This window comes from Molossus molossus, unplaced genomic scaffold, assembly GCF_014108415.1.
Source record: "Molossus molossus isolate mMolMol1 unplaced genomic scaffold, mMolMol1.p scaffold_m16_p_22, whole genome shotgun sequence".
NCBI lineage: Eukaryota > Metazoa > Chordata > Mammalia > Chiroptera > Molossidae > Molossus > Molossus molossus.
Genome location: NW_023425358.1, coordinates 28,670,492 through 28,684,049, shown reverse-complemented (window position 1 = coordinate 28,684,049; position 13,558 = coordinate 28,670,492). Strand labels below are relative to the sequence as shown.

The window sequence follows — 13,558 nt, the reverse complement described above, 5'->3', positions numbered from 1 at the left end:
CAATCTGACAAAGGAATTAATGAAACATCTACAGCTAATGGCAAAGATAACAGTGAAAGACAAAATGCTTTCTTCCTAAAATCAGGAATAAGGCAAGGATGTATGCTGTCAATACGTCTATTCAACATTGTGCTGGATGTTTTATAAGTGCAACAAGGCAAGAAAAAAAATGCATCAAGAATGGAAGAAAAGAAGTAACACTTATTGACAAACAACAACATAATCATCTAGGTAGAAATTCAATGGAATCTAGAAAAAGCTACCAGAACTAATAAGTGAGTTTATCAAAGTTGAAAAATACAAGATCAATATATAAAACAATTATATTTCTATATAGGCACAAAAGAAAATCTAAAATTTAAATATCACTTATAATAGCATAAAATATAAAATATTTAGGGATAATTATGATAAAGGATGTGAAATACTTGTACACACTGAAAGCTAAAAAATAATGGTGGAAGAAATTAAAGGCATAATGAAGTGACAGGTCAGAAGACTCAATATTGAGTTTTCTTTAGAAATAGAAATTGAGAAGCTGATTGTAAAATTCATATGAAAATGCAAAGGACCTGGAATAACCAAAACAGCTTTGAAAAAGGAAGACAAAATTTTAAGGCTAACATGATATAATTGCAAGATTTATCCTAAGGCTATAGTTACGAAGGCAGTGTGATACTATTGTATACAGAGACAAATAAATCAATGCAACAGAATAGAAACTTCAGAAATAGACACACACACTTATAGACAAACAAAGTTTGATCAAGTGCAAAGGCAATTTAGTAGAGAAAATCTTCAACAAATGGTGCTGGAACAATTACATATACATATGCAAAAAATCATACTGATACCATATACAAAAATTAATCCCAAATAGATTATAGAACTAAATGTGAAACTTACAACTTAAAAAGCCTTGAGGAAAAAGGGAAAAAAAATCTTTGTGAACTTGAGTTAGGATAAGAGTTCTTTAAAAACAAAAACACAATCCATAAAAGAAAAAATTGATAAATTAGACTTCATCAAGATTAGAACATATACTTTCTAAAACTGTTAAGGGAATGAAAAGATATGCCACAGATTAAGAGAAAATCTTTGCAAAACATATCTCATAATGGACTTATATCCAGAAAATACAAAAATATCTTGAACTCAACAAAATGAACAACCCGATTTTTGAAAATGGGAAGAAGATTAGAATAGAAACTTGACTCAAAAGGATACAGAGATGGTAAATAAACAAAAGAAAAGATGCTTAATATCATCACTATTTACCAGGGAGATGCAAATTAAAACCCCAATGAAATACCACTACCTCTCTTTTAGAATGGCTACCATTAAAAAGATTGAGCATACCAGGTGTTGGCAAGGATGTGAAGTAACTGGATCTCTCTCTCATACACTGCTGGCAGGAATGTAAAAATGCTACAAACACTTTGGAAAACAGTTTGGTAGTTTCTTAAATAGTTAAACATACATCTACCATCTGATATAGCCATTCCACTCCTTTGTATTTAGCCAAGAAAAATAAAAGCATATGTCCAAACAAAGCCCTGTACACAAATGTTCATAGCAACTTTATTTTTAATAGTCCAAAGTGGAAACAACCCGAATGTCCATCAACAGATGAATGGATAAACAATCTGTGTTAAATGCAGACAGTGGAATGCAAATCAGCAATAAAATGAACTATATTGATACATGCTACAACATGGATGAATCTCAAAATAATTATGCTAAGTGAGCAAAGCCAGATAAAAAAGAGCACATACTGTATGACTTCATTTTTATAAAGTTCTAGAAAACGCAAATTAACCTAACATGGCAGAAAGCACATCAGTGGTTGCCTGGGGATAGGGTTGAGCTGAGAAGAGGAGGAAAGGAGGGAGTATAAAGGGGCATGAGAAAGCTTTTGGGAATGATGGCTATGTATAGTCATCATGATGATGGCTTCATATATATATTTAATTATTAATATATAAGTATATTAGCCCTGGCCGGTTTGGCTCAGCGGTTAGAGCGTCGGCCTGCGGTCCTGAGAGACCCGGGTTCGGTTCCCGCTAAGGGCATGTACCTCGGTTGCAGTTTGTCCCCGGCCCTGGTCGGTTGTGCGGGTGGCAGCCACTCGATGTGTCCCTTTCACATCGATGTTTCTCTCTCTCTGTTCCTCTCTCTCCCCACCCCACTCTACCTGAACAAAAAAAATATATATATATATAAGTATATTAATAAATATGAATAAATGTTAGTAAATATTTATCAATTCTATATTAATAAATAACATATCAATAAATATAATTATAAATACTAACAAGTAATCAATAAACAGATAATCGAGAAATATACTGACAAATTATTAATTTGTTAATGAGTTATTAATATATACATCAATAAATATGTTATGTGTAATATATTCATAAATGTTATATTTATATATGAATATGTTAAACATATTATATTCTTTAAGTATATTCAATTATTGTATGTCAATTATATACATCAAGATTGTTTTTAAAAGATACAATTAAAAAATAAAAGGCAAATAAACTGGGGATGGTTCTTTACAAAATATTTGCCAGTTACTCTTTTTTTAAAAAATTTTTTGTTTATAAACTGAGGTTTTTTAAAAAATTAATTAATTATTTTTACAGATGTTTCTCCTTTTCCCTCCACTGACTCCCTCCTCCCCTTCCCTCCCCGCCCTGTCCCCAGCTTTGTTGTCCATGTCTGTTGTTCATGCATACATACATATAAGTTCTGTGGTTTATCTCTCCCCCACCACTCCCTCTCCTGGGGATTGTCAGTCTGTACCCCACTTCCACATCTCTGGGACTACCCCATTACTCAGACTGTTATATTCATTATATTCCACAAATAAGTGAGACCATATGATACTTGTCTTTCTCTGTTTAGCTTGTTTTGCTTAGGATAATACTTTCCAGGTCCCTCCATGTCGTATCAAAGGATAAGAGATCTTTCTTTCTTATAGCTGCATAGTACTCCATTGTGTATATGTACCACAGCTTTTTAATCCATTCGTCTACTGATGGACATTTGGGCTGTTTCCAGATGTCCATACTACCCAAAGCAATCTATCGATTCAATGCAATCCCCAATAAAATACCAAAGACATACTTCACAGAACTAGAACAAATACTTCAAAAATTCATATGGAACCAAAAAAGACCTCAAATAGCCACACCAATCTTGAAAAAGAACAAAGTTGAAGGGATCACATTACCAGATTTCAGGTTATACTACAAAGCCACTGTAATCAAAACAGCCTGGTACTGGCACAAGAACAGGCAGATGGATCAATGGAACAGAATAGAGAACCCAGAAATGGACCCAAGACAATATGCTCAATTAATATTTGACAAAGGTGGCAAGAACATACAGTGGAGTAAAGACAGCCACTTTAATAAATGGTGCTGGGAAAATTGGACAGCTACATGCAAAAAAATGAAACTAGACCATCAACTTACAACATACACAAGAATAAACTCAAAATGGATAAAAGACTTAAATGTGACTTGTGAATTCATAAAAATCCTAGAAGAAAATGTAGGCAACAAAATTTAATTTTTTTTTTCTTTATTGCTTTTTAGAGAGAGAACATTGATTGGCTGCCTCCTGCATGCCCCCACTGGGGATCGGGCCCACAACCTGGGCATGTGCTCTGACCAGGAATCGAACTGGCGATCTCTTGGTGCATGGGTCGACATTCAACCACTGAGCCACACTGTCCGGTCTGCCCATTATTCTTAATATCAAGGTGGTAAAAACATACATACATACACATATACCTACCCATACACTCAAAGGACATAAACAGGAAATTTAAAAAAGAAACGGGCCCTGGCTGGTGTTGCTCAATGGTTAGAGCATTGGCCCACACACTAAAGGGTTGTGTGTCTGATTCCCAATCAAGGGCATGTACCTGAGTTGCAGCTTCCATCCTGTGTGTGCAGGAGGCAACCAATCAATGTGTCTCTCTCACATTGATGTTTCTCTCTCCCTTCCACTCTCTCTAAAAAAAAAAAATCAATGGAAAAAATATCCTTGGGTGAGGATTAACCAAAAAATAATAAAAATTAAAAAAAAATAAGATAAGAAATAAATAGCAGTGGCCATTAATAATATGAAACATATAATTTCACTAGAAGACATCTCATTTAACCCACCAAATTGGCAAAAATAGAGAAAAGATACATTTATTTTTGGTGTGGGCATAGGATACATAACTGAAAGAATAGAATGGGTACAGCCTCTGGCTCAATAGGATCCTAATGGAAATTTATACAAGGCCATTTCTTATCTATTTTTTTTTATCCTCACCCAAGGACATTTTTGTATTTATCTTCAGACCAGACAGAGCAGAAGGGAGAGAGGGAGAAAGAGAGAGAGAAACATCGATGTGGGAGAGACACATAGACTGGTTGGCACCCCCACAACCCCAACCAGGGCCGGGGATGAATGACAACCGAGGTATGTGCCCTTAGCGGGAATCAAACCCGGAACTCTCTGCTTCACGGGCCGATGCTCTAACCACTGGGCAAAACTGGCAGGGCAGGTCATTTCCTTATTGTTTTTGTTTTAGTAAAAGGCAGGGTATGAGTAGGTAGAGCACAGGAGAGATGCAACAATAAAGATGGAAAATATGGCTTCTTTCACCTGTAAGCTTGTATTTCTTTGCAGGCTTGTGTTTTATCTGAAGTAGGTGTTGGGATTTCAGTTAAGTTTTTAATTTCCGTCTTTTTGCTTATTTTTATTACCACAACAAAAAATTTTACTTACAGAAAATAATAATAGAAATAAACTTGAGCTCATTTCTTTTAACCAAGTAATTTTCTATATTGTAAGCTATAACTGAGAATAATAAAAATCTATTAAAAAATAACCTGAAACTTAAAGTTTTATAAGAGAATATTTTATTCCAATTTTATATTTTTCTTTCCCTTTTTATTTTTCTTACAAATATACTAAAAATGAATTATAGAAAAACCAGAATGTGTAACTTGTTCCCATTTTATTTATTTATTAAAAAAAATTTTTTTTCCTTTATTGATTTTAGAGAAGAGGAAGAGAGAGGGAGAGAGTGATAGAAACATCGATGAGAGAGAACATTGATTGGCCGCCTCCTGCATGTCCCCCACTGAGGGTCAGGTCCACAACCTGGGCATGTGTCCTCACTGGAAATCAAACTGGCGACCTCTTGGTGCATGGGTTGACACTCAACCACTGAGCCACACCGGCCGGACTTGTTCCCATTTTAGAGGAGAAAGCCAAGTCATGGATCTCTGGACAATACCTTTTTGTATATGGCACAAAATATACTGTATTGCTCAAATTCATTGTAGCAGCAACTTTTTCTTCCCCTTTTGTAACTTCAGTCTTTTGTATTTATGGTGAACCTATGGAAAGAGAAGAATAAAAAACATAATTATACAGGCAAAATTAAAGAAGCAATAATTAATAACATGGCAGTTTTAAATATTTACAAATGTAATATTACAAAGTTAAAAATTTATCTTCATCTGTTTGTGGATGACAAATGTAAAAGGTAAAATTTTCATAACAGAGACACAGGTTACTCTTTCATAAGCAATACCAGGGAAACAAATGTGTCATTAGATTTCAGAATCTATATTGAGGCTTCCACTGGATTGTTTGAGTCCAGAGAAACTCGATAGAGGCTACCAGTACACAGGACTAATCTGACAGCACCCAGTGACACTACTGATTGTCTGTCAGTAAGGCTTATACTCTGAATTGCTTTTCCAATAGGCATGATGATTTACATTGACTCATCTATCTTCCCTTTCCTAGGCTCTCCCATAACCAATCTCCTGCATTTTGGGAGTAATGATTATTCTTTCTCATCTATTAAAGAAGTACATGCCCAATGTAGAAAATCTGGGAAATATATATTACTATGAAAAAAAAATCATAACCCTAGGACAAACTCCATGAACAATCTGGCATATGTTTCTCCAAGCAAATATTTATTTCTTCATGCCTATATTTATTTTTTTATATAGCTGAGATTACATTTATACATATAATTTCATAGACTATCTCCTTTATCTAACTATATCATAAGCATTTTGCCATGTCATCAAACATTGTTCACAAAGATCATTTAATGACTACTCAATGTATATCTTATAGAAGAATCACAATTCATTCATAACCATTTCTCCACAATTAGAAGCCAAGGCCATAGTCTATTCTTTGATGAACTAGTAAAAATTACTGTGTTTTGAAGATCTTTGTGTACATTACCTATTTATGTTTTAGGGCTTTCTTTGGAATGGATTTCTAGAAGGACAGTTGCTGGGTCAAAGAATATAACCATTTAAAACTTATGTTACTTAAGCAATTTTTAGATGCTTTAGTAGCTTTAGAGATGAAAGCCTTTATGGGGGAAGGAACAGAAAAAAAGATATCAATCTCCATTTTTACATTTTTCCTGCTGAGGATCTCCACTCATGTCTATACTTACAAACTAATCATCTTCATTATTTTTGTTATTCCCTCTGATTTTGTAGCCGTGAAATGATTTAGATTAATTGGTACCTGAAACTTGCCTGAATTCAGCATCACATTTACTGACTCACCAACTAATCAATAACTATAATGTCTACGTGTCTACCCTGCTAATCTAGTCTGATTATAGCTTCAATCAATGAAAATACTCCTTATATTATAGAACATTAGTTGCAAAATATCTACGAAAGTATTTTTAAATGAGGCATTTACTAACATCATGTCCTGACTAATTTCAAATGTAGATGTTCACTTCTAGAAAATATTCTCATGCTATGAACGCACTTGCTTAGTATTTTTCTTCTCTCTAAATACTGGTTTTTACATTGTTTTCTTAAAATATGTACTCTCCCATCTTCAGTTACATGGCTCTATCAATGTTCTAAAACTCTTTAAACTTCTAAAACTCTCTAAACTTCTAGAAATTACACTTTCTCAGCTTTACCTTTTTCCCCTGCTAGAATACTATACATGCCATGGAAGCTGAAAACTATACTCTGAAGTTTATCCATTACATGTAAAGGATGTTCTCTGCTTTCTTCCATTTCACCATCTCTCTTCTTTCTTTATGTCTCTTGGATTCCATGAAATTATCTTTTCTTATTTTTCCAAATTATTCCTCCTATAGTTTTATCTTCTCTATAATCTCTAAATATATGTGGTCCTCGAAGTATATGCCTGAAGCCCCCCTGTGTGCTGCTATCCTAATTTGTGCCCATTCTAAGCTCCAGTCCTGTATTTCCAAATATCTATTTGGCTTCTCCCCTAAATGGCTCACATACAACTCACATTAACTGTGACTCTCCACTTTCCCTTGCCCCAATTAATTCAAAATTCTACTTCACATATTTCTTTTTATGTGTTCTTCACTTTCCATTTCTGTTAGCATTCAATAGCTCTTTCCTCTGCTTTTGCCCTTTCAACCTCTGGTCTATCTTTCCTGGAATTCCTCTTAAAAACACAATTACTATAATCAACTTCCGGAGGCACAGTTCAGATAACATCGTATCTCTACTCAAAACCCTTCAATATCTCCCTATGGCCTACTTTACCTAACTAATATTCAAAGCTGGCCTCAAACCATCACTCTAATCTAAATTCTAAACTCTCTGATCAAGATGAAATGAATTACTGTACAGTTACATTTCCATACCTTTGTCTTTGCTTATGCTATTATCTCTGCCTAGAATATCCAAATCCCAGCTACCCTCATAGTACAGCTAAGTGTCACCTCTTCTATAACACCTACAACTTTCTCCCTTTACTTCAGTTTTAAATACATGTATATTAGTACTCTAACCCTACGACAAATGCTTCGTCAGAGCAGGATACATATCTAAACTTATGTTTTGATTAATCATCGTATCCTCATGGCATGTTTTTTTAAAAACTAGTTTTTATTGAGATATAATTCATATACCATATAATTCCCCCATTTAAAGTATACAATTCAATGAATAGTTTTTAGTATATTCATAGATATGTACAACCATGACCATAGTCAATTTTAGAACATTTTCATTAGCACAAAAAGAAGTTCCATACCCTTTAGCTATCACCCCTCTATCCCATCCCTCCATTCCTAAGCTACCACTAATTTGCTTTCTGTCTCTCTAGATGTCCCTGTTCTGGATATACTCTATAAATACTTATATAATAATGCTATTATAATCACTTGTGTACAAGTTTTTGTGTGAACATACATTTTCTCTTGATTAAATAACTAGCAGTTGAACTGCTGGGCCATGGCATCTTTATGTAGCAGATAGTCTATAAAAATCTGCTCAAATATTCTTTCCTTTTTTCCATCTCAATTTAATACTAAAAATTATCTTTTAATTCATCCTTCCCTCAAAACAAGAACATTTTTCCCTCCAAGAGGAAAAGCATTTTCAGAATTAACTGAAGATGAATTAATATGCACGAAATTATTTTTTCCCTCTTAGTTGACCTCCTGCAAACTCAGGTATTGTATTTATATTAAGAACTTAGAACTGTGCCAAGAATGCAGTTATTCAGGTCTTAGGCCCTTAGGCCAACTAGCTTATAGTAGAAGATTTCATCAGAGACGTGCAACTGAAATAATTTTCTTCATTCTTTACTCGCAGAAAGAAAAATCTTCCAACAATGATAATCAAGTAAGTTATTTTTCACATATATTATGACTTAATATAAGAAGAACACTTGATAGAGAGTAGAAATGCAAATATTTTAAATAATTTCCCCTTTCCCAGCATCTTTTAAGAAAAAGGACTCACGAAAGACCTTAGTTGCCTTAAAATGTTATAATCTCACTTCTTTTAACAATAAACCTGGAGCCAACTAGTTTGAAAAACCCACAATATTTCAGCACTAGGGAATAAGAATGAGAATGTTTCATATGCGATAGAGTTTTAAAGATTAGACATTTCAACTTTTTTATTAAACTGAATCTCAGAAGTTAAGTATCAAATCACACCTATGTAGTAGTGTTACCCCACATTAAAATCTAGATCGTCCCACCCAGAAAAACTCTTTTCTGAATCAAGCTGCCTAAGTCAGACTTCAAAACAGCAAAAATTTTCCTATATTTTAGAGAATGATCAAGAAAAGTTTAAGATTAGACTTCTATGTCATTTTTACAAAATTCCCCTACAAAAATAGGTATAGGTCTCAGAAGGGGAGGGTATAAATGAGGAACTCTCAAACTTAAAGCTTCACAGTAAATTAGCCTGTGTAAATTCCTATTATTTCATTCATTATCTTGTTCCCAGAAGGTAGGTGCAGGCAAAAAAATCTTCATTTTACATCAATGAAAAATGAAGTAAAAACAGGTGATAAGACTTTTTCAAAGTCAAGACTAGTCCAGTGTCTTCTCTCTTATATCTATAATACAACCTCCCATACAGACTTGAAGAGAACTATCTTTAAAGAAACAGAACTGTCTTGTTTAGTTGTAGCTACTGTGTGCCACTAATATCCACCTTATTCTGAGATAAGAAATCCCTTTTATGGTACTTTCTCTTTGAAAATAAAACTAGATGATAGTTGCTTTTTATACCACTAATTAGATATACCCCTTGTGATCATATATCATTCCATTTGAGAACTGGAAAGAGACGTTAACGATCATCTAATTTCTACTTAGCAAATGATGCAGAAGTGGCTGGGGGTTACTGATTATCATAATAACTATAGCATTTAGACTACTACTGGGTCAGTTGCCATTAAATATTATGAAGAATACTCTTCCAAGTCACCTTTTTAAGACTTTATGTGTGGTAAAAAAGCAAAAAATAATTTTTTGATTTCTTAAAGAGTATTAAGAAAACTCTTATTCTCTCCCTTAAAAAAACTAGATGATAGTTGCTTTTTAGGTTGAGAGACAGATTGGAAAGGAAAAGTTCCTTTGAATTTCTTGAATTTAACACTAAAAATTTTTGTTTAGTATGACACTTTGATATGAGGCTAGCAACTTAAAATCAATTATGCATCAATTTTGGGAAAATGGTACTTTACATGAGTTAAGATCAGTACAAAAATAGTGCTGATTTGTCTATGTAAATTCCAAACTAGTCTAATAGATTTGATCAGTCTTTTGAAGTCTTCACTTCTTAATGTAACTTAATCATATGTACAATATGAAAACTTTAAATAATTATAATACATAATAATTTACTCCTTAAAACAGGGTTTCTTTTTTAAAATGTTTTTATTGATTTTTTTTTTTTTTTGAGAGAGAGAGAGGGGAAGGGAGAGGGAGAGAGAGACAGAAACACTGATGAGAGAAGCATCAACATCAATTGGCTACCTCCTGCACACCCCGTACTGGGTGGGGATCGAGCCCGCAACCCAGGCATATACCCTGACCAGGAATCGAACCAGTGACCTCTTGAGGGCATTATGATATGTGAAATGAATACGGAAGAGAAAAACAAATACCATATAATCTCACTTATATGTGGAATCTAAGACAAAACAAAGCAAACCAAAAACGCTCCAAACTCATATATACCTAAAATAGATTGGTGGGTGCCAGATGTGGGGGGATGGTGGACAAAATGAGTGAAGATGGTCAAAAGGTACAAACTTTCAGTTATAAAATAAATAAGTCATGGGGATGCTATAATGTACAGTATGGTGACTACAGTTAATAACACTGTATTATATATCTGAAAACTGCTAAGAGAGTAAACCTTAAAAGTTCTTATCACAGAAATTTTTTTTTTTTTTTTTATCCTCACCCAAGGACATTTTTCCATTTTTTGTTCAGGTAGAGTGGGAGGGAGAAAGAGGAACAGAGAGAGAGAGAGAAACATCGATGTAAAAGGAACACATCGAGTGGCTGCCACCCGCACAACCGACCAGGGCCGGGGACAAACTGCAACTGAGGTACGCGCCCTTAGCGGGAACCGAACCCGGGTCTCTCAGGACCGCAGGCCGATGCTCTAACTGCTGAGCCAAACCGGCCAGGGCACAGAAAATTTTTTATAGCTATGTGTGGTAATAGAAGTTAGCTAGACTTATTGTGGTGATCATTTAGCAATATATATACACATATTGAATCATTATTTTGTACACTTGAAACTAATATAATGTTATATATAAAAAATGTTATATGCCCTGGCCGGTTTGGCTCAGTGGTAGAGCATCAGCCCGCTGACCAATGAGTCGCAGGTTCAATTCTGGCCAAGAGCATGTACCTCAGTTGCAGTTTGTCCCTGGCCCTGGTTAAGTTCATGCGGGAAGCAACCAATCAATGTGTCCCTCTCACATCGATGTTTCACTCTCTCTCCCTTTCTCTCCCTCTCTCTCCATCCCACTCTATCTGAAGATAAATAGAAAAATATCCTTGGGTGAGGATTAAAAAGAAAAGTTATATGTCAATTATATCTCAATAAGAAGAAAGAATAATAGTCTAGTTGTTTGGCAGTAATAGACAGGCTGGGCTGGAAACATTTTGTTTCAAAACATATACACATTATAGAAATATAATTAGAAGAATATAGACCATGATGTTAATAGTGATTATCTTTGGGTACTGGAGATAGAGGCATTTTGTTTTCTTTTTCTTTTCTATATTTTCTCCACTGACCATATATCTCTTTGTAATGAAAAGAGTTAAAATATTTTTATTTATTTATTTATTTATTTATTTTTTTTATCTTCAACCGAGGACATTTTTCCATTTTTTGTTCAGATAGAGCGGGAGGGAGAGAGAGGAAGAGAGAGAGAGAGAAACATCGATGTGAAGGGACACATCGAGTGGCTGCCACCCGCACGACCAACCAGGGCCGGGGACAAACTGCAACCGAGGTACGTGCCCTTAGCGGAAACCGAACCCGGGTCTCTCTGTACCGCAGGTCGACGCTCTAACCGCTGAGCCAAACCGGCCAGGGCAAAAGAGTTAAAATATTTTTAAAAGATTCAATTGTAATAGAAGGCAACAAGAGCAGGGTGGTTAGGTTAGGGTTACCAAACAAGAATGACAGTCTTATTCTAAAAATGTTGGCAATAAAATTGAAAGCAGAAGGCAGATACCATGCCATGGCTTCAAGAATCTGGATGCAAGAATGGCATGGTAATAATGTGGCATAGTCAGCAATTGGTAGTATAGCCTAGAAAAGACACAGGAATCAAAGTTAGCTCTGAGACTCTAACAACAACTAACAGGGAAGATAATTTTCTATGAACAAAAATAGGAAATTTAGCAAAAGGAATAAGTTTAATGGGAAAAACATAATGGGTGTTTTCTAGCCAAACTGACTTTTAAGTGCTAGATGGGCATCCAGGTAGAGATGTATATAGCAAGTAGAAAGAAATGGAGGTTGGAATTCAGGAAAGATAACAGCTAGAGATTCTGATCTAGAATTATTTGTACAAGGTAGATAAAAAACTCTAGAAAGAACCATGGTAACTCAGGCAAAGAATGCAGAGAGAAGAGAAAGCTGAGAATAAAATCTTGAGGAAATATTCCACAGTTGAATTCTTAGTGATGTTAAGATAAGTGCTAAGTACAGTATTATATTTCTATAATTAAGCATTCATTCCATTTTATGTATAATCAGAAGGTTAAAATGACTTCCCTAAGTTTAACTAATTGAGATGAATAGTCAAAATAATATTATCAGAAATAAAATTTAGATTTTTATATGACTCTGGTTTTTGCTTCATGTCAATTATTAAACAAAAGAAGTTCCCTGTCTTTGGATATGTATTTTTAAAAAATTACATGCACTATAGTAATAAAATGAACTAGCTGACTTTTTTCCTGGTCTTGGGGCTACTCAAGGCAATTTCTAAGTTCCATTTCAACCATAAAAGTCTATGATCCTGGCATGTTGCTTGGTTTTTAAATCTTTTATTCGGATTCATATACACAAAAATGCCCTGAGTTCAATGTAACTAAAATTCCGAGCAATTGATTTAATTTCAAGTGTGCCAAAGTCAAATAAAAGGAAAACTCAAGATATTAACACCTTTAGCTTCTGCAAATTTTACCCCCACTGATCACCAAATACATGAAGGCACTCTGAGAGCCCTGTATTTATAACTTTTGACTCCCTGCTACAAGATTACAATGCCAGGCTTTGGAGATAATAGAACATGCAGAAATAACAGCTTTGAAAATAAACCTTCTTACAGCTAATGAAGGATTATCTGACACACAATTTTTTGAAAATGTCACAGCTATTAGTGAGTTCTTTTGTTGTTGTTGTTTGTTTGGGACCACTCTATCTTGTCTCCACTTTGTTGTTATGAAAATAAATTTTTTTCTTAAGCACAATCAGATTTAGGAACCCCAAAACTTCAAGATTAAATTGTGTATACTTACATTAAAATGAACCTTTTAAGAAAAAGGTCTACTGGGGCTTCACTATGAACTGAATTCAGATTTTGAAATTCTAATTCCCAATGTGACTAGCTGTATTTAGAGACAGGGAAAGTAATTAAGGTTAAATTAAGTCATTAATGGTTGAGTCCTAATTCAATAAGATTGGTGACTTTACAAGAAAAGAAAGAGAAA

The 13,558-nt window shown here is 34.4% G+C and overlaps 1 protein-coding gene across 9 annotated transcripts in view; it reads right to left on the bottom strand.

The window, feature by feature from the left end:
* Window positions 1-13,558, bottom strand: part of TAOK3 (TAO kinase 3) — a 161,390-nt gene that overhangs the window by 80,231 nt on the left and 67,601 nt on the right. For 5 of the 9 annotated variants that reach the window (XM_036277178.1, XM_036277181.1, XM_036277176.1 and 2 more), the window contains one exon: window positions 5,315-5,417. The gene's annotated coding sequence lies outside the window, so the exon portion shown is untranslated. Of the gene's footprint in view, window positions 1-5,314; window positions 5,418-6,288; window positions 6,394-12,072; window positions 12,150-13,366; window positions 13,457-13,558 lie in introns of those variants that run through there. The other 4 variants (XM_036277173.1, XM_036277177.1, XM_036277174.1 and 1 more) reach the window with 3 other exon arrangements.